Source organism: Protopterus annectens, chromosome 1.part0 (genome assembly GCF_019279795.1).
Source record: "Protopterus annectens isolate FY-2018-M chromosome 1.part0, PAN1.0, whole genome shotgun sequence".
Taxonomy (NCBI): domain Eukaryota; kingdom Metazoa; phylum Chordata; order Ceratodontiformes; family Protopteridae; genus Protopterus; species Protopterus annectens.
The window spans coordinates 138,586,793-138,608,575 of NC_056725.1; positions in this window are offsets into that span (position 1 = coordinate 138,586,793).

Below are 21,783 nucleotides of genomic sequence, written 5' to 3' on the forward strand. Positions count from 1 at the left end.
AATTAGTAGTTTATTGGCCATTTTGCTATAAAACCTGCATTTGCGAGGTTTTTGCACTAGGCTACAGCTCAGCAAGCTCCTGCCTGGTGCCCTGCAGAGTTCTACAGCAGCAGAGAAACAAAAGAGAGACTTTGGAGTGATTAAGTATCATTTTTCTGCATTTTCTTGCTGCCTTTAGCTAATTCCACCTAAAACGTCAATTTTCTAGAGTTTCTGTGATTTAAAAAGCTTGTTTCAGCTACATATTGTACTTATTTTACTGCCCGCCCTTTAACAAAGTTGTTTTTGTGTTTAAATTACCTGTTTAACTTTTGTAGGATACACACTCAAGTGTGATATCCATTTCTGTGCATTTAAAGTGTTTTTTGATCATTTCTGCTTTATTTTCTGAAAAAAACAAAAAAACAAAAAAATACTTGTTTTCCCGCCTTTCTAAGCTAGTATAGTCCAGTTTTCTGGTTAGTGCTGAATTCAGGGCTGTGTTACAAGTTTCATACCTTACTTGGATAGAAGGAAGTTTCTCTGTTCACTGTAAGAGAGGGAGCTTTGAGCAGCCTATCTGTCCCTGAAGGAGTGGTTTCAGCCCAGAAATTAGTAGTTTATTGGCCATTTTGGGCTCATTTCTATTTCTTTCATTTCCCTGCTACAAGATGCTTTTTACAAAGGGTGTAATTAGCACATTTCTCAGAAATTTTTGAATAGGACTGAAACAATAAAGAAAATTAATAATGTTAAACCTGTTCCTTGCAAGCAATGTGTCAATAAGACTTGCATAATGAAAATATGCATTTTAGCATATATGATTAATGTTTCAAATATATACACATTCTAATGTATGTTTCCCTTCCTGGATATAACAATGAATATAGTTCATATACAAAATCACTGACATATGTATGCTTGGTGCAATATATTTGTTGCAATCATCATAACTTATCACATATCCCAACTATATGTTTAGGATCCTTATGTCTTGTGAAGTATTCATGGAACATAAACCAGCCTGTACTGATTATCACATTCAGCTGCATCCATGTGAACCATGTTTACTTGCAGTAAGAATGACTTCTATATAGGAATGCAATCCAAGACAGGATTACAACCACACACACATAAAAGCCTCTCTGTAGAAGATCTCCATTCATTCAGATATCAGAAAATTCAAAATGACCACTATATAAGTTAACTCTCCTATAACAATATCAGTTAATACATTGCTTTCCAATTTTTGACCCCCTTTATCCCATGGGTTCGATTCCATGTTACAATAATTGTTTTTAACACTGGGTGAATTAACATTGGGTGAGCCCCAAATTGATAATATGTTAAAATTCATCCTTCTTTCACCTTTCAAAGTACAACCCTCAAAAGCCATGCCAGTAAGCAGTCCACTGTTGAACACTGAACCCGTGATAATGGTGGAGCATCACACATGGCACAGCTCTATGCCGTGTCTCACACCTTTACTGCTATTTGCTTTAAGTAGTGTCAATGTGTCTACCAAGGGGTCCATCTGCTTACAGTCTTGCAAATGTAGCTGGCAAGGCTGGTGTGTTTCCATAATACCAGCAGCATAAGAGATCTGAATTAGTTGCCAACTCAGACATATTTTGTAAGCTTGACCTTTGCAGCCATAGCCAACAAGGGACAGAATGATGCTAAATTTACAGAATAAAAGTGGGGTTTTGAGGAGTCCAGGATATTTTGCCACTCCTTGTGAAGTGCTACAGCATAAGGCTGCTGCAGGGGGGATTATACCAGGTCTCAGTATAAGGCTGAAGCTCGGAATAGCTTAGCCAAGGCTGTCTCTATAACTGTTGCTGCTTGCATTAGGCAATTAGAATACCAGCTTTATGAAGCAGTATTTTTTTTAATTGATGACAGCTTACAAGATCATCACAGCAGCCTGTCAGTAAGAATCCCCATGTCAGTAAGTAAGGGGTCTGAATGGAGAGATGATATCATTGAAATTGAATTTTCCCTCAAGTCTTGGTGAGTACCTTCATGAGGTGGACCCTGTTTTTTTACAAAATATCACCAAGATGACACTTATATATAGATTGTATTTATATAGCATATGTCATGCACAGAAGTAGGTCAAACATTAAAAAAGATAGCTGGGTGCACAGCACCCAGGATAAAAAAGTGCCCAGTCCTGGTAAGAGCACTGGTCCCAGGACTGGAAAAAAATGGCAGTGTAGAATCCTCAAAATATGTAAACATTCCTACAATGGGGCTAGGCCAGGCCAAGGGGAAGGATGACCCCCCTGTTGTAGAAGGAAGTAGCAGTCCACAAAAATCACAAAAACTGATAGTCCAAAGAAGAGCCATAAAGATGACAGAGTGGACTACTGAGGATAATAAAGAAATTATGCATTGTTACTATTATGCAAAATGCCCAGAATTTCCAGACACAATATATACAAAAAGATTAAGAGAGAAATTAGAGGAAAGAAAAATACTTCCACAAGAAAACCTGTCAGAAGCTTCAAATAAAAATGTGCATTCATTCATACAATGGATTTGTGAAAAGCAGTATATAAACCAAGAAACTTTGATCTGTTTGGAAAAAGAAGAATCTGAGGAAGTGTGAAAATATAAACAACAAAACACAGAGATTTTTAAAAAGTATAAAAAAGAAATATGTACATGGGAAAGAAAGAAAGAGAGATTTGATATGGTGCAATATTTATGCAAAGGCGAAAGCCAAATTAATCAATATAAAGAAGGCAGCCCCAAAGATATTTGAAGAGAAATACAGGCAAAGGCATCCAGATATGGATTATTTCACAATAAAAAATATAAAATCACAAAGAGGGAATGTAGAAAACAAGATTAGTAAAGTAGAAGTTAAAAAAATAGACGTTGAAGTTACGGAGTGCCTGTGAAGTGAAGCATTTGGTATAGAAGGTCTAACACAGGTTACATCACAGCATGATGAACGAGTCCCCAAAGTAAGTAGAAACAGGAAGAACAGGAGACATCTGAAGAAGAAAGATGGACATGGGTGGACATGGCAAAGAAAAAGAGATTTAATATGGTGCAATATCTATGCAAAGGAGAAAACAAAACTAATCAATACAAAAAGAACAGCACCAAAGATACTTGAAGAGAAATACAGACAAAGGAATCCGGACATAGAAGACTTTACAGTGCAAAAAATAAGATGACAAAGAGGAAGAGTAGAAAAGGAGATTAGTAATGGAAAAGTTAAAGAAAAAGAAACTGAGGTTATGGAGTACCTCCAAAGTGAAGGATTCAGTATGGAAAATCTAATTCAGAAAGCACCACAACAGGATAGAGCAATGGACATCCAAATTAAGGGGAAACCAATGGAACAGGAAGCAATTTGATTGGGTGCCATATGAAGATATTTTGGAGCCTTCTACAGGAAGCCAGTATAAACATTCACTTGAAGCTGGACAGCCAGGGAAGGGACAGGAAACTGTAGAAACTCTGATGCAGTCAGTGTTGAGGAGTGCTAGGCATAGAGCAACAAATGGTACAGGATGAAATTGAAGGGAATGTATTGCAGGAAGATGTATCAAACTTTCTATAGAAGGACTACAGGAAATGGAAAACAAAAAATGTGCCCTCAGTTTAGAAGAAAATAAGCTAAGAGAAGAGTTGTTTGATTTAATAGAGATAGATACACATATTAAAATCAATGAAAGAAATAGACTGCAGAAGGTCAATAAGACCCAAAAAGTCAGACGTTTGATAAAACAAATGAACACAGTAATTAGGACTGTCCACAGAGATCCATGCAATATAAGAGAAGTAAACATGATATATTACTGTGCAGCTAAATTAATAACTGGTAAAGTTCTACCACAAGAGCACAGGGTAGTGAGGGAAAGGAAGGTGAGAAACTGAATACCATCATGGAAATATCGAATAGAGAAAACTATAAAGCAGTAACAAAAAGAAGTGTCACTGTTAGAAGAGTGTAGAAGAGGGAACACATCAACAAAAACACTTAGAAAGACAGACGTGATAAAAGCAATGCATAGTATTAGAAAAAAATCAAGATCTATCATGCACTATCGCAAATAACAAACTAAAAATTTCAGCACAGGCAGAAAAACTTAGAAGACACACAGATAGGTATAAAGAAAAAGTACAAAATAAACAATTTATTGATGACCCAAAAAGGTTTTATAGAATTGGGAAACAAGGTAAAAAGAACTGAAAGACCTCCAAAAAAGAAGAAATAGATTTTATTTATTTATTTATTTATTTACATTTATTGACCTGGAGTGTCTGACTGGACATAGGTCCATTTTCAGCAGAGGCCCGGGGAGAAAAGCTCCACAGTTAAAATATACAGACAGTAGTTACATTGGATTTATATAGCAATTAACAATTTGATCAACATAGCAATTAAAAATTACAAACATAGTTACAGATGAAGAAAATAGGACATCAGTAGACAACTAGAATCTTTATCATCTGCGAAGTACATAACAGACATTAACAATTGTTACAATAAGAAGTTCCTGCTGTATAATAAGTAGTTAGGCTTATGAGCATCCGAGCTTGCTATTATTAAGGTAGTTAGTGGGGTGGAAAGAAAGGTAGTGAGTGGATGGGGTGGGTGATACTAGAGGAGGAGTTGCAAGGGCATAGCCAGCATGTTTTTAGATGCGCTTTTAGTAAACTTTTGAAGTAGGTGCATGATGGTACAGAGGTAATTGTGGGTGCGAGGGAGTTCCATAATTTGGCTATGGTGTAAGAGAATAGTGCCTCTCCAGCAGAATTATTGGCTTTAGTGACCTGTAAGTGATTTTTGTTGCTGGATCTTAGTGGTCTGGTGGTGCGATAGGGTTGGAGTAGATTCTGGAGGGAAGGAACTTTTAGTGGATGGTTTACTAGTTTGTGGGTGAGTGCGAGTTGATACCATTGAAGGAGGTGAGGGAGTTCAAGGCAGCCCAATTCAGTAAGTGAGAGACAGTGGTGACTATGGTAGGATGCCCCTGTGGCGAATTTGGCGATTTTGTTGTAGCAAGGTCTCGAGCTTGTTTAGATCACATTGCCTTAGGTTGGTATATACTGGAGAGGCATAAAGTAGGGTGGAGATAAGGTGGGAATTTGTTACTGAAATCTTTGCTGCTTTGGTGAGAAGTTGCTTATTTCTGTATAATGCTCCTAGCTTTTTGTGGACTTTTTTTATGGTCATGGATATGTGAACGTCAAATTTTAGTTTATTGTCTATTTCCACTCCTAGCAATTTGGTGTGTTCTGTTGGGTGTATAGTGGTGTTGTCTTTTGCTGTGTTGTTAAAGTGAGAGTTGGTTTGAGTATGTTTGGTGGGTTGGAAGATGAGTAGTTTAGTTTTGTTTGGGTTAAGTATTAATTGGGCTTGGATAACCAAGTTTCAACAGAGGAAAAGGCTTCCTGTGTGACTTTTTGCAGTATGGGTAGGGACTGGGCTGAGCAGGTGATGGTTGAGTCATCTGCATATTGTATGAGAGTGCCATGTTTGGTGGTAGAGGCTAGATTATTGGTGAAAATAGAGAAAAGTAGGGGTCCAAGGATGGATCCTTGGGGAACCCCTATAGAGACAGGTAGTTGGGGAGATATGTCATTCTGCCATACAAAGGATTGTTGGCGGTCAGACAGGTAACTCTGAAACCAGTTAGTGACTGATTGAGAGAAGGATAGGTTATTGAGGACAGAGATAAGTTGTTTGTGTGGGACCATGTCAAATGCTTTAGATAGGTCTAGGAAAGTAGCAGAGGAGAGATAGCCATTGTTTTTATGCTGAAGGAGAGTGTTAGTAAAGTAGAGAGCACCTCGCTGGCCTTGTTCAAGAGAAATCTTGACCAATGGATGGGAGATCGCAGATATACCCCAGGGATTACCTCAGTGTCACTGCTCGACAGAGGCACAGCAAAATAATGGGTATAGTTCCCCATACTAAAGGGGTGGCGTAAGCCACAAAACTATGGGCTAGGCTTGTAAATGCCCTCGGGCAGATAGCCTAGTATGAACCTATGAACCTATGAGTAAGGCATTGTTGGTGCTATGGTTTGGTCGGAAACCATGTTGAGTATTGGAAACGAGGTTGTTAGTAAGGAGGTAGTCCGAGACCTGAGAGTGAATGCGTCTCTCTAGTATTTTGGATTGTGGAGAGAGAATAGCTATGGGGCGGTAATTGGTTAGTTCTGTGGAGGGGCCGCCTTTGTGTAGGAGAATTATGTGTGATACTTTCCATTGTGTGCGAACGTAACTTTCTGACAGAGATCGGTTAATCAAAATGGATACTGGGTAGGCTAGAGCATCAGCTACGATTTATAGGTATTCACTTGGGAGGTTGTCTGCTGCTAATTTGGTGGGCTTACGTTTAGTTAAGAGTTTTTTATGTTGGAGGTAGGAACAGGAGAAAAAGAGAAGTCATTGGGGAGATTACTAGATGAAGGTGTGGGGTTGAGGGGAGGGGAGTTGTGTTGTCTAGCTAGTGATAGTATGGTTTGTGTGAAGTGTGTGTTGAATGAGGTAGCAATATTTTTGGAGGAGTGAGGGATGTTAGGAGGAGGGGTACTGACTTTACCTGGGTGGAGGATGGAGTTTATGGAGGACCAGAATTGTTTGGGGTTGTGTTGGGAGGAGTCTAGGGCAGACTGGTAGTATTGGAATTTGTCCTGTTTTATTAGCTTTTTGACTCTATTGCGTAGTTCTAGGAATTTCTGTCTAGTTGAGGGGGTTTTGCACCAGTGCTCCCAGGTTTATCCCTGTTTTTCATTTCTGACTTAGTGGTTTTCTGTAGCCATGGGAAGGTTGTGCTTTGTTTCTGGAAAGTCTTATGGTGGCATGGTAAATAAGGATGCTCAGGAAGGTAGTATTAAAAAATTCAACTGCGTCATCAAGACTGAGGTACTTTGAGGATGCCAGTTACATTATTTGAGGGATGAGATGAATGTGAGTGAGTTAAAGTTCAGTTTTTTACATATTTGATGGTAGATGACAGGTTTAACTTGGTATGGCTGTTTTTTGAGTAGGAATGTTGGGGAGTGATCACTGAGTCTATCCGATAAGCAGCCTGCTATATATGACTGGGGGCTCTTACTGACTAGTATCCAATCCAGGGTAGTGTGCTTGCTGGAGTTTCTATTTATCCTGGTTGGCAACTGGACTAGTTGGGTGAAGCCATGAAGGTTTAGATGATGGGTTGGATGGTTGCCAGAACATGATTGCCAGTCAATATTGAAATCACCTAAAATTATAGTTTCTTGGGGGAGATGGTGGGTAGTCCACTTGAGGATGTTTTCTAGTAGAGGGACGTTTTGGCCAGGTGGGAAGTAGCATCCAATTATGTTGATGGTTTTATTTTGGTTTATTTTGAGGTTGGTATATCAACTGCCAATCATTAGCGGACCGGAGTTCCGCTGTGGCGACCCCTAACTGGGAAAAGCCGAAAGACACAACAACATATATTATTTCTTCATTGCCTATTTGTGGAGCTGATGATTTTAAGATCTGGATGTTTAGATGCTGTTTAAATATTATAGCTATAGCCTCCTTTCTTTTTTAGCTGGTCTACTCTTAGTATGCAGTAACTGGTAGGGAGGATTTGCTTACAGGTAATGTGAGGTTTTAGCTAGGTTTCTATAAGGATGACTATATCTGGGGAGTACAAGTCTATGGTGGCATGGAGTTCATGGACCTTGTTGGATATACTTCTAATATTAAGGCTTAGTAGAAGGAGGTCACTTGGCTTTCTATTCGCTGTGATTTGGGAGAAGTTGTGGTTTCTAGTCTGATTATGAGGAGTGGGGTTGGAGATGGCGGGGCCAGGGTTGGGGTGGATGTCTCCACTTAGGGCTAGTTTTGATATGCATGAGGTTATTAGTTTTCTCAGTTTTTGAATGTATTTGTTTATTAGGGAAACTTTATGAATGTGCTCTGTGGGTAATAGGTACGGTGGGATGGTTACTATGTTAAGTTGTAGGCATGCTTTTTGTTTAGGTAATATAGTTAATAGAATATGTGGAGGTGCATAGGGATGGTTCTTGATTTGGTGGGAGGGGAGCTGAATGAGGGTGAGACATGAGTGGTGGTGTGAGTAGTAGTACAGTGGTAGTGGTTGAGTGGGGGAATGATGGAGTTTTGGTAGGATGTAAGATATGCAAAGAGTGTGCATGCAGTGAGCATAGGTATGTTATGCTTATACATGTTAGATGAGGAGGAGGGATACTAGTGGGAAGATGGAAGAAGTAGTGTTGGGTTTAGTGCCATGGTTGGCTGTTGGAAAGATGGGAGGGGTTTGTGTGTGTAATAAAGAAAGGACCACTGGGGGTTGGTGGGAATTGGGGACAGGGTGGGGAGCGAAGTGGGCAGAGACCTTGTTAGTTGCTCTTACGAGGGGGCTGGAAACAATCAAGTAACAGAGTAAACTGATAAAAGAACATATGATAGTGAATGTGGAGACTCAGGTAGGTACCCTGTATTTCCACAAACTATCAGTTAGCTGTGCCCCAGTTCAGGCAGTTTTAGTTTTATGGCAGGGCTGAGCATAAAGTACTCAAAGGGCAGTTGTAGTTTTAAAAATGGTGCCTGCCACAGGTAATATTTATTAACTTTGGGATTGGCTTAAGGTAATAAACAGGGAAGGGGGAGGGGGAGAACAAGGTTGTGAGTAGGCAGTTCTTTTGTACTGCTGCTAATGAGCCAAGATCCAAGCAAAGACAAGTTTGTGTTTAAAAAACAATCATAATTGACCAAGGATTGCTCTGAAGCTGCAAAGTCATTTCTTAACCATTTGTCCGGTGGAAAAACAGGATAACCTGGTATCAGTAGGCTATCGTGGTCTCAATTTAAATTAACAAACAGTATTTGATCAGTTATGGATACTATTTGATAACAGAAAGGAATAAAAGAGAAAATGGAAGATGAGTGTGTGTGTGGGGGGGGGGGGCTGCTTATAAGCCAATGCAGAGTGCTCTCCAGGGGATAATGAATATTAGCTCAACAGGTAGACACATACTCAAAGTTAACTTTAGATGTTTGTGTTTGCAGACAGTTCAGACCCGGACTGCACTTTTCTTATAACAATGCATCCACCGGTTGGATAAAAGACAAAGGTGGTACAGCAGCTGAATACTTAGAGTGATGTTAGGTCTAGAAAAGAGGAGTACAGAGAGGAGTAAGCACTTCTGAGATGGTAAAGATATATAAGCTTGAGTTAAATCAATTACCATGATTGGTTGATTTACATGGATCTCCTTATATATAGACTATCTGTTAAGATGTTTGAATATGGATCTGATGAAGCTGTAATAGTGAAAGCGCTTATCCGTTTTATTTTTCATTAAACTACTTCGATTTTTAACTGGAGTGTTATTTTTTGAAGAACTTTTGAAGAACTTCTATGCTCACTATCACTTCTGCTCAGTGCTTCGTTGATGTGTCTACATATAAAAATATAGCGAGCAGCACTCTGTCCTGGGTCTCTAATGTGATTCGATCCGCCAGTAACAGCACAATTTACAGAAATAATTAGACACCAGTATGAGCTGTCTACACACAACACATATACATGAATAACATTAGTTAACAAGTTACATTGTAACTTAATAGTAACACAATTACATGAATAACATCAGTTAACAAATAGATACATTTTGGAGAAGTATTTATGAAGATCATGTGGAACATAACAAAGATGCTAACTGGATACAAGAAGTAAAAGAAAGAATTAGAGGTTTAAAGGTACAAGATATGAAATAGGATGAAGTAACAGCCAGAGAGCTTGAAACAGAGTTAAGAAAAGTCTCTAATTGGAAAACCCCAAGCCCAGATGCAGTACCTAACTTTTGGTTAAAAGTACTAACATCTTTGCACAAAGATTTAGCCATGAGTAAGAACTATTTATATGCGTACCCAAACAGGCACTAACCTGGCTAACAACAGGAAAAACAATACTCCTACTTAAGAGTGAACCTGCAAGCTACCATAAAAATTATAGACCAATAACTTGCCTTCTGACAATGTATAAACTATATACTGGAATTAATGCCGACAGAGTTTATAGTCATTTAGAAGAAAATTCAATTATGGCAGTAAAACAAAAGGGCAATCAAAGGAAGTCATATGGAATGAAGGATCATTTGTTGTTAAATAAAGTTATAGAGGAGAATTGTCAAAAGGGGAAGAATCTAAGTATGGTATGGATTCACTACAAAAAAGCATTTGATAGTATCCCACATTTATGGATAAAAGAGTGCTTAAAAATGTATAAGATACACCCTACACTGATCAACTAAATTACAGTGACCATGAAACAGTGGCAGACCACTTGGCAATTAAGCCATGATAAAGGACAAACTATTATTCCAGGGATAAAAATTCAAAAGGGGGATATTCCAGGGTGACTCTCTGTCATCACTGCTATTCTGTCTTGCCCTTTACTCATTAAGCCGTCTGCTTAATAGCTTAGGTCATGGCTATAATTTGGCTCCTAGAAAACAACAAAGTGTAAAGACTTCTCATCTTCTCTTTGTCATTAGAACTGTATAGCTCATCAGATGTGGAACTGAAAGCACAATTGCAAGTTGTCAAAACTTTTCAGATGATATAAGAATGGCATTCGGTCTTAATAAATGTGCAAAAGCAACCTTTAAAGCAGGAAAACTGCAACACCAAGAAATCATCAGTTTGGGACAAGAATGTGATATAAAAGAACTTAAGCAAGAGGGAGTATATAAATATTTGGGAATTGATGAAGGATCAGCAATAAAACATGAACAAATGCGAAAAAAACTTAGTAAGGAACACTTTAGAAGACTTAAATTAATCCTGAAAACAGCATTGACATCTAGGAACAAATTTCAATCTATAAACCAATTTTCTCATCCTGTCCTAACTTACAGTTTTAGAGTGACTGACTGGCCTCAAAACTTGTTGGATAGATTAGACAGGAAAATAAGAAGGATACTTCATGCTCATCAAATGACATTAAAATCAGTGCATACCAAGATTACCTATTCCCCATTCCAAAGGAGGCATGAGCCTCATTAAAATTGATTAAATGTATAGAGCTGCAATAGTGGGACTGCACACATATCTGCTGACCTCACAAGACCCAAACATAGTGAAAGTTTTGAAACATGAGGAGAATAAATCTAAGTTGGCGTCTCTGCTTAATCTAGCAGAAGCATAGCATACCAGCATCACGCAGGAATGGAAATCAAACCAGAAGTAGATAAAAATCAGGCAGCAAATGAATATGGCAAAAAACACAAGAAAAAATATAAGGTAAAGGACCAGATGAGAAGGCAAGAAACGTGGAAAATGCATAAATATAGTTGCAAGTATAGAAAATTTCTGGAAGAACCTCATGTTGATCATGATTGATTGCAGGAATGGTTAAAGAGAAGTGAATTCAAACCAAGAGATGAAGGGTTAATATTGGTGGCCCAAGATAGTGGGCTACGTACATGCTGGTTTACAAAGTCCATTGAACATGTGGGAGAAACAGACAAATGTAGGTTTTGTAAAACAGAATTGAATACAGGTGCACACCTCATTGCTGGTTGTGACATACTAATGGCAGAAGGACTATGTGCTGAAAGGCATAATAATGTGGAAATACTGTTGCACTGGGGACTGTGCAAACATTATGGTATTAAAGTGGCTGAAAAACACTGGAAACATAAGCCACAAAGCATCATAGAAAATGATGTTTACATCACATGGGATCACCCATTACCAATAGTTCAAAAGATAGATGCTAGCAAACCAGATATAGTGGTCCATGAAAAGAAGACAAAAGTAGCATTGATCACTGAAATGACCATAGCCACTGACTACAGTGTCTTGCGTACAAAGAGACATAAAGTCATATGATACAAGGATTTGCAGGCAGAAATGAGAGCAATGTGGAAGAAAGATACTCTGCTCCAATAGTATTAGGCGCAACGGGTCTTATAAAAAATAATTTACAATTGTATTTAGATATGTTACCAATACATGTACCTCATAAGAATTGCAGGAGTCATTACTGGGCACATTGTAGGTGCTGCAAAGAGCACTTCAGGCTGATATCAAAGAATGAAATAATACTAATTTCATGAATTTTAATCATATCTTGGCTTAGAAGTGGGGTCCATTCCTGTCATGGTAGTAGAAACCCAAAAGACTTAGAGAAATTAAATAAGAATTAAATTATGGTAATTGTGATTTTTAAGTTAGAATGCAGAATTCCAGCCCATCATAGTGAAATAAAGGCAGCTGTTTCTTTTATCTTAGCAAAGATATTTGTATAATTATTGACACAAAAGTACCTTTCCATCATACATGGATATTGCAAGGTATGTAGTAATAAATTATCATAGTTGTTTATGTATTGCCAAATAAAGCTTTGTTTAAAGTATGCACTACTCTTACATGACATGTATCTAATCATCTCTTATTTTTTGTCGTCCCCCCCACCTGTGACTCTTTTTTTTTTTGAGATTTATAATTTGTTAACAATCAGTTGTTTGCATAACTTGCTGGTGAAAATTAATTAACTGCACAGAGAGGTACATTGACCACTGTTGTTCGTCCTGCCATGCCACCACAGATGGCAGCACAGACACCCAGCACTTTGGTGTCACAACCTGGCAATGTAACCTCCACAACATCTGCCCTACCTTCTCCAAGTACATCAGGTAGCTCTGCCCCAGCTGCTGGTGCAGTGGTATCTTTCAGGAGCAGTGCTAATGCAGTTGGTGATTTTGTCACCTGGCAGGAACTGACAGGACTGTTGGAGGACATAATGGAGAGGGGCCTCATTGCAGGTATCAGGAGGGTTGAAAAGGTCTTACGTCACATTGCAAAGATGATTCCAAATCTGTCACTGACCCAGGAAACTGCTGCAGGAGACAGTGATGACAGTTCTGAAAGTGAGGACTAGATTATTACCTTTCTCATGCTGGACATGAGTATGTGCCCATTGTCCACTACCTACTCCCAGTCATGGTGTCCCCCAACCTTTTGCCTCCATCACCATCCCTGTCTGTATGTCTGCAGATGTTTCCTAACATATCCTACCTACTTTACCTTCTCATTCCTAAGCACTTTTTCCAACACTCCTCTCTGTTCTCAAAAAAATGGGCACCTGCCCCAGAAAAAGTTACACCCCATACAAACTCTTCACTTCATCTATGTGTCATCCTGACACAACTGATTAGGTCCAAATAGCCATAAAACATTATCCCTCCATTGTCACCCATCACTGGTGTGGTGACTATGTAAAGTTATGAAATGCTTTGTACAACGGTACTTTGACATTGTAAAGAGGTGGATCGCAGTGTTGCTTTCCCAAGAACCCCCCCAACCCCCCCTGCAAATTCCTGTATTCTTTTACCTGTGTACTAACCTCTCTGCTTGCCAAACCCATTTTCAACACTGTCCTAGCCATCCCTTTCTTACATGTTTAAGGTGGTATAAAAATAGATTCATGCACAACAGCCAGAAAATATCCATGAAAATGCCTTCACTTTATGTCCTCATCATAGGCTCATAGATGAGTACTAGGCTAACTGCCCTTGCAAGTCATTTTTTAAGCCTAGCTAATTATCCCCTGTGAAACTCAAACCCTGTATCTAGTGCTTGTAAGGCAAATATCTTAACTATTAGGCCACCCTCCCAACCATTTGCAGAGTTTGGCATAGCACAGTAATGCTGAGTGACAGTGAATGCTGTTTAACTTCTTCTTGAAAAAGGAGAATTAGATGTAATCTGCAGTGGTCCGGTTGCTGTCATGCAAATATGCTTAAATCTGCAGTGCTATGGGAATAGAAAGTAAAGCCATTCTAAAGCAGTACTTCAGAACAGTCACTAAAACATTTATTAGGCTCCTGGATGTATAAAATTAGAAGTTCTTATGAGACAAGTAAGGATAATTGTTTGTAGCCTGATGCATTGGCATTGTGTAATAAGTTCAGTTACAACTGTATGCCAGTTTATTACCTCATTGCAGACAAACATTCATTTGTGATTGCAATTTTAACTGTTACTCAGGGAGTAAAAATGCTTGTCAAGAAGTCCCCACACAAACATACATACACACACAGACACAAACACATGTGTATGTAATATACATTTATGTAAAAAAAAAAAAAATATATATATATATATATATATATATATATATATATATATATATCTACACACACACACACACACACACACACACACACACACACACATATATATATATATATATATATATATATATATATATATATATATATATATAGGGAGAGAGAGACAGAGAGAGGACAACGGTCAAGCAGAAGAAAAAGAGTAAGTTCATTCAATGGCTGTACCTTTCCCAAACTAATTCTACAAAGTAAAGCTACAACTCTGGTTTATTTTCATTAAGACAGCTTCTTCATTTCTAAAGCTGCATCTTCAAACACAATATTTGCATTTTCAGCATGCATTCAATAATATTTGTTAGACTTCTATTTGGGTCATATACTGATGTGTTTTGTTCATGGTGTTTACAGCATATTATTTAAATGGTCTTATAATAACAAACATGAAAATGATCAGTTATTTATTTGTATTCATTCAGTTCTGATTTCAAGCAGATTAAGAGTTTTGGTTTCAGGTCATTGCTCTCATGTTCCAAGATTAGCACTGCTGTGCCACTGACGTGTTTTCTGCCTCTTTGGTTTGCTCTGGTGATTTTACTACTAATTAGTAGAAAAGGAAGAAGCTGTAGCTAGCAGAAGAAGTGAAACTTGGCTAAAATTTATGGACATCTAGTGCATTATACAGTGCACAGTGCAAATGGATGGTGGCAACAGAAAGGAACTGACTGATTTTAAGACATACATCGAACAGTTATACTAGGGGCAAAGTAGCATCATATGTAGCCCATGATATTTAGTGAGCAATGAAATGAAAGAGGAACTCCATGCAAATGACCACACAAAGTATCAAATGATGACAAGCAATATCACAGACCAATTGAGAACTGTATAAAATGAGCTCACTGTACTGTGACACATAGCCAGTGTTAACAATGAGATTTAGAGTGAGATATGAAAGTTAACATCAGGAGTAGCTCAGCAGCATATGTTAGCAGCCACACTTGCAGCCATTGTCTACAGTGTTGTCATCATGAGCATCTGCCAGTGGAGGAGGTATAGACAGCACCCAATATACCATCAGCTCACAAATTAGCTGATTGTGGACTGCTTCTCTGTGGACAGAGCCTGTAATTGACCCAGCTGAGCTTGTGTTTCCCACAAGGAGAATTGAGGACGATGTGTGGTATTCTCATTCCTGTAAACACTAAGTATGTACAGTTTTAACCATCCGAGCTACAAGGACCTTTTAGTGACCAGCTGGGAACATGTTTGGGGTATCACAGGTATCAGTCTCACGAATTCTAAACCAGTTCCTCCACATTATGTACCAGCACATGAAGGAGCATATCTGTTTTCCCAGGACTACACAAGAAATAACCAGTAACATATTACCATTTTGTGGCATTATTCATGTTACTGAGGTCCAGGGAGCCATAGTTTATATACACATTGCCATGAATGCACTACCTGGTTCAGATGGAATATTATATACCAGCAGGAAGGGCTTCTACACCATTAACTTCCAGGTGATCCATAATGCCTATCACATTATTTATAAAGTGGCCATGTGCCACCTAAGCCATTTCTATGATTCTTGCATTTAGCAAATGTCTGAATTATAACAAAGGTTCCCACAAATGAATTTCCCACAAGGTCAACCAGTTAATAGGCATACACACACACACACACACACACACACACACACACACACACACACACACACACACACACACACACACACACACACACACACACACTATCTAGAGATAGCTGTATGTACAAATACAATGCAGAAAGGGAACAGGTCATGTACAATATGTTATTTGCTACAGGTGATGCCATATGTGTATTGGAGCCCTGGATGATGAACCCCATCCACAAATTACAGACAATAAAGGAAATAGCCTATAATGGGGTACATGTGGAAACATAAATTAGAGAGGAGTGTGCATGGTTGCTCTACTGAAACACATCAGGAGGGGATATTGCAAAACATCTATATGCAGCAAGATTTTTTGTGTGTGTTTGTCATGTTGCACAATATAGTATTGTACAAACAAATGGAACAGCAGGTGACTATTATGGCAAGGTCTTCTTCATACCAGTTGTACCAGCAGCAGAAGGGCAGGGTAGAGAGTCTGGAGAGGAACACAGCAGCAGCAATGCCACACATGCGGCAGAGGCAGGTATTATAAATGCCATACTGGAAAAGAGACATGATCTGGTCCACAACTAAGGACCATAACACAGACAACACAAAGTGATGAATGCATTATCATACCCTGACTGTGCAGGGTAGGGCAATGCAGTGTATGGACTGGCCACTCTGTGCATCAGGTATCAACATATACACAGAAATTAGAGGGAGGGCTTGGGAAGTCATTAGCATTTCCTTGGGTTGGATGGATAAAGTGACTGGCAACTGCAATATTATGACATGGGTAAAGTCATTGAATGTGAACTTGGAAGCCATGAGCTGTGAGAGGATGTGGGGATTCAATGATCACATCTTCCGGTGGTGAGGTTAAGCTGCCATGACATGATCATTGATGGTTTCCACTAGGTTGGCTTGTAGTGTCTGGGTATTATGTAATCTGTGGCAGGGAAGGAGTAGAACCATGGGACCATGAGTGTCCATCTTGATGGGGCATACTGCACATTTACCCTGATGAGCATTGCTGCCCATGAACTGGTCAACACCCATTATCAGGGTAGCAGAGTATATGAAGTACAACTATTAGATCATGCACATGCCATCTGATGAGATGACTCAGGTGTTGGGCAGGATAAGTACCGCTGGTTATGACCTGGATAATACCCATGACTTGGGGTTGGCAGGCAGCAGTGATGCCATCTCATCAATGGTACGTATAGTCTGATTTGAAATAGATTAATGCTAATGTGGTCATGTCAGGTGCAATATTCTAAATGGGACCCTACATTTGAATGGAATTATGTGAGCTGATGGCCTTTAACACTGCAGGAACACAATAACAGTACCTTCAATGAAGTTTGCAATAAATAAAATCATATATAGAGATCAAGTCAATGTATCACATGGCATCCTACTGTGTATACAGTATGCACCTTTACAAAAACACTAATACAGTATGTAGTACAAGAGCATACAATACACAGACAAAGAGCAAAGGTCACATATAATGATGACCTTTGGATCAGTGCAGATGGCTCCATTATTCACATCTATGAAATGCACTGATAATCACCAGCATATGAACCACGGTGCACAGAAGATTTACATTTCACTGTGTACTAATGTTTAAGAATACCAAGGACCGGTTGTAATCCTATGCCTGTTCCATACAGGAAGAGCTACTGAAATTCAACATGTTCCTTATAGGTGTGACTCGTGGTAAAATAAGTTCCATGCATTGACCTCATCTCCTGCTGCATCTGTTGGGAAAAAACACCATGAACATGATTATATAATGGAGACTATTGTTTTAGACTAATTCTTGATTGCTGTACCATAATATGTCAAATGTCAGAATACAGAAGATAAAAAAGAACGTGAATATTTTATGGGGCACATTGTCCCATAACAACATGTGTACAGTTTTAGCCCACATAATCTGACATAAATGTAATCACTTTCATGAAATGATGAAAAACCCTCTGTAATGTTTTTATATTCACCATGTTGAATATGTTACATTTCTGTATTAATTTAGAGCAGTCTACTGATATAATACTCCAAAAAAAAAATACAATGATTTTATATTATTTTTATACATAGGTGAAACTAGGGGGTTCTAACTAAATCTCAATGTACTCATTAAGAAAATGGCAGTCATTTGTGTGGTTTTTTTTTCTAACCATTTTAAATATGCTTTGCATTTGGGGTTCTTCCAGTTTCCTTCTTTTGAATATTTTACTGAATGATAGAATGTCCATGGCTTTAATTTGCTCTGATTTCCATACTGCAAGGAACAGTATGCAATGAAACTACGTTCTCACACACAAGCACCAAATATTTGTTTAGCCCCTAAGTTCCAAATTCTAAATATCTTAGAACAAACCTCTTATATTTTATGTACAGTTAAAACTTTTTTTAAAATTGTACTTATTAAAATGTATTTTCTGTTTTACAGTGGTCTTCCTTATAATTAACTGAGCATGAAGCAGATGATATTGCATCTTATTGAGCAGAGCTAGACTTCTTCCTTTGTTTTTCTTGCAGCAAATCATGTCTGGCACTGTTACTATGACGCAATATATGTATGCATATACACACACACACACACACACACACACACACACACACACACACACACACACACACACACTGGTACCCAGGGAGATCTGCAGTGCTGCTAAATAAAAAAAAATACTTAAGTGCATTTTTCAGAGGTCTGAGTAACATTTAAAGAGTCATATATGTCTTCTGTTGTCTCTTTCCTTGTTCTTACCAAGCTATCTTCAGGATGACATTAAAAACATTTTACAGTTTGGCTGCAGCTTACAGAATATAAATTACAAGGTCATTTTGCTCAAGGAAACTGTTCAGAAAGTTACAAAATACCTCGCATCAGACGGTATGATATGCTTCTAGCTATTATATTTTCTTTGTGTCCTTTTAGTGACATTTCCTGAAGACAGCTTAATTGAAGTGTTGCTGCTAATTTTCCACCTACTTTATGTATTGATAAATGAATTAAATAAAGTGAAGAGCCAAAAATGTAATAATATTTCAACAAGAAAATGTTTTGTTTATTATGCCATTGCTGTTTTAGTGACATTGCATACATTTATGATGGTGCTAACATTATATGGCAGTCTTTTAAAGGTCATTTGCTAAGCACTGTCCAGATGTTTTTGGATCCATTGTTTAGGCTAAGTAATATAACCACTTTCCTTTTTTATTTTTACTGTATCTATCTAATTATTTATGTAGTAATTTTAGAACTGCTAGGTAAGGTACAAAAGAAAATAATCGAGATACATCTCAAATTTGTGTAGAGGAGACATAAATATGCAATTAAAAAGGAGGCCCCATTACTGATCAAACTTGAATATGTTATTAAAATGTAGGGGTTAAGCCTTCATATCCCTTCTTTCATTTTTGTGGCTTTATAATGAGCCAATTAGCCATATACATCAGTATCAGTTGAAAATGCAGCCCTGTCTTTACAATGAGATCGTTTATGTTTTAGCAGTATTAAAATATCACTAATGCCATGACTGTTTGAACTGAATATTTACACCTTGTTTGTTATCTCATTTTACTTGGACAAAACCAGCCAATACTTTAGCAAAGATAAACAAATGTGTGGAATTATTTTGATTTCTTATTGAACAGTTTTACCACAGGACATTGTGTGTTTGCAGTAACATAATTATACAAGACTTAAAAGAAAATACCTAAGGTATATAACCTAGCCCTCATTATTTAATAAGCAAATGACAACAAATGTTGGATAAAATACGATGATGTGCATTAAGGAAAATACGTGTTTTATATTTTGCTCCGTTAAAGAAACCATGCCCTACTTTATTCCTCTGTGTACTGTTCTTCCTGATCCCAAGCTCAACCTTCTCTGTCTTCGTCTGCTCATTACCATCAGTGATCTTTGTTTGTCTCCCCTTCATCTGTTTATCCTTATTGTATCCACAGTTTCCATTTTGTGTTTCTTTGCCCTTAATTTACTTTTTACTTGCTATTATTTTCTCCTCACTTTTGTTTCACTTTATAAATCCTTCCAATCATATTCTTGTGCATCCTTCCAACCCACGAAACCACTGACCAGAGAAATGTTCTTACTTCACGTTTATCCTCCTCCCCTTGTCCTTAGTACAGAAGGAACTCCCAACTTACTATTATTTTTCACTCTGAAAAGAATCTCCCACGGATTCAATAAAGCTTACACGGCATGCAGGAGCTCAAGCAGGCAATATGTCTGCCGTGCAATCCAGGAACAGCCTGCAAGGGCGTGCACAAGCACTCCTGCACTAATCCTGCATGGACTAAGCCCTTGTATGCAAATCACCCCATTTGCAGGTGAAATATATGCAAATGAGGTAATTTTGCAATCCAGGAAGCTTGCAACCATCCGTGCAGGACTAGTACTATCTTCAGAAATGTACTCGGTTAGTAGCCAAGTAAATTTCTGCAAAATCCAAACGGAGCTGCGACAGCTCCAAATAAAGGCTGCATATCATGTAGTAAGCATGCCAATGTCCAAGTATAAGGCCATTGGCATTGCAAACAGTAAAAAAAAATACAAATAGCAACTTTTATTTTTTTTTTAGCCGATCTCGGCTATTTAAGCGTAGGGCAGTGGTGTGCAAACGGGATCGGGGGAAAATAACAAAATGAACCCATAATTAAGCATTCTAACTAAAATCAGTATTCTGTCATGCAAGTCAATGGCAGGCAGAAGACAACATGGCCAGTGAGTAGTGGTTGCTAAGGGGGGAGGCTTAGTGTGAGACATGTAACTATGCATTAGCAGGCAATCCTAAGCAAATCAGGGGAAGGATAGTGAATCCCAGTTTTCCCCAGCATGTGAGTCAGGTCCCAACAGTAGTGGAAGAGTAGGAATAGCTTGGCGCAAGCCTAGGAGTTAGGTGACATCATGGGGGGTGTCAGGCATATTGTAAGCAGATTGGATCCTGGCTCGTGTTTGCTCCTAGCTTAGCACAGCTAAGCTAGGGGGTGTGTCTAAACCTGCCTAGCACTCTTTACAATGCCTAAGTGGGTGTGTGTGCCGCACACTGGGTTTTAAAGGTAGAAAATAAAAGTTAAACCAGGAAATCACAGCAGTGTGCACATTTCTGCACTCTGTTTGTGTGGCATGCCCCGTGATTAAACATGAAGGCAATGGGAAAGGAAAACAGCAGTAGGAAGGTAACCAAGGAGAACTAGCATAGCTGGCAGGTGAAATGTATCAGAATCAGCCAATCACACAGGCAGCAGACCAGCCCAGCCCAAAACACTACTATAAACTATGCAAACACCTTCCCCACTGGTTTTTCCCACACTCTACACCACCGGTGTATACAAGCAGGGAGATTTTAACAAACAAACCTACAAAATGAGAAGAGCTGCAGCAGGCAACATAGAACAACATGTGCAAGAGGTTGAGGATAGTGAGGAAGTGAATGCTGCCGATCAATCCACAGTGAGGAGATGGAGAAGAGTGTACAGACTCAGGGTAACCTACCAGGGGCTACATGAGCTGGAGATAGTGGAGCGCTATAAGGTGGACAGAGACCTCCTACAGCAAACTGTTGAGCTGTGCCGGCCACACATGACACACCAAACTGACCAAGGGGAACCCATCCCAGTGTATACCAAGATATGTGTAGGCCTAGGAATACTAGCCACAGGTACCTCCCAAAGCTCAACTGGGGATATCATGGGAATCTCACAGGCATCAGCATCCAGAGTATTCCATGTCAGCACATGCCAGTGAGCACGTATATTTCCCCAACACCCATGAGGTGTTGACCAGCAATATGTGTCTCTTCTACCAAATAGTAGAATAACCTGAGGTAGTGGGTGCTATAGACTGCACACACATATGCATCAAAGCACCACCTGGTGATCAGGGTAGGGCCTACATCAACCGCAGGGGCATCCCCTCCATCAACTGCCAGGTTGTCTGTGATGCTCAGGGCATTGTAATGAATGTGTGTTCTGGCTGCCCTGGAAGCTATGACGATTCCCACATAT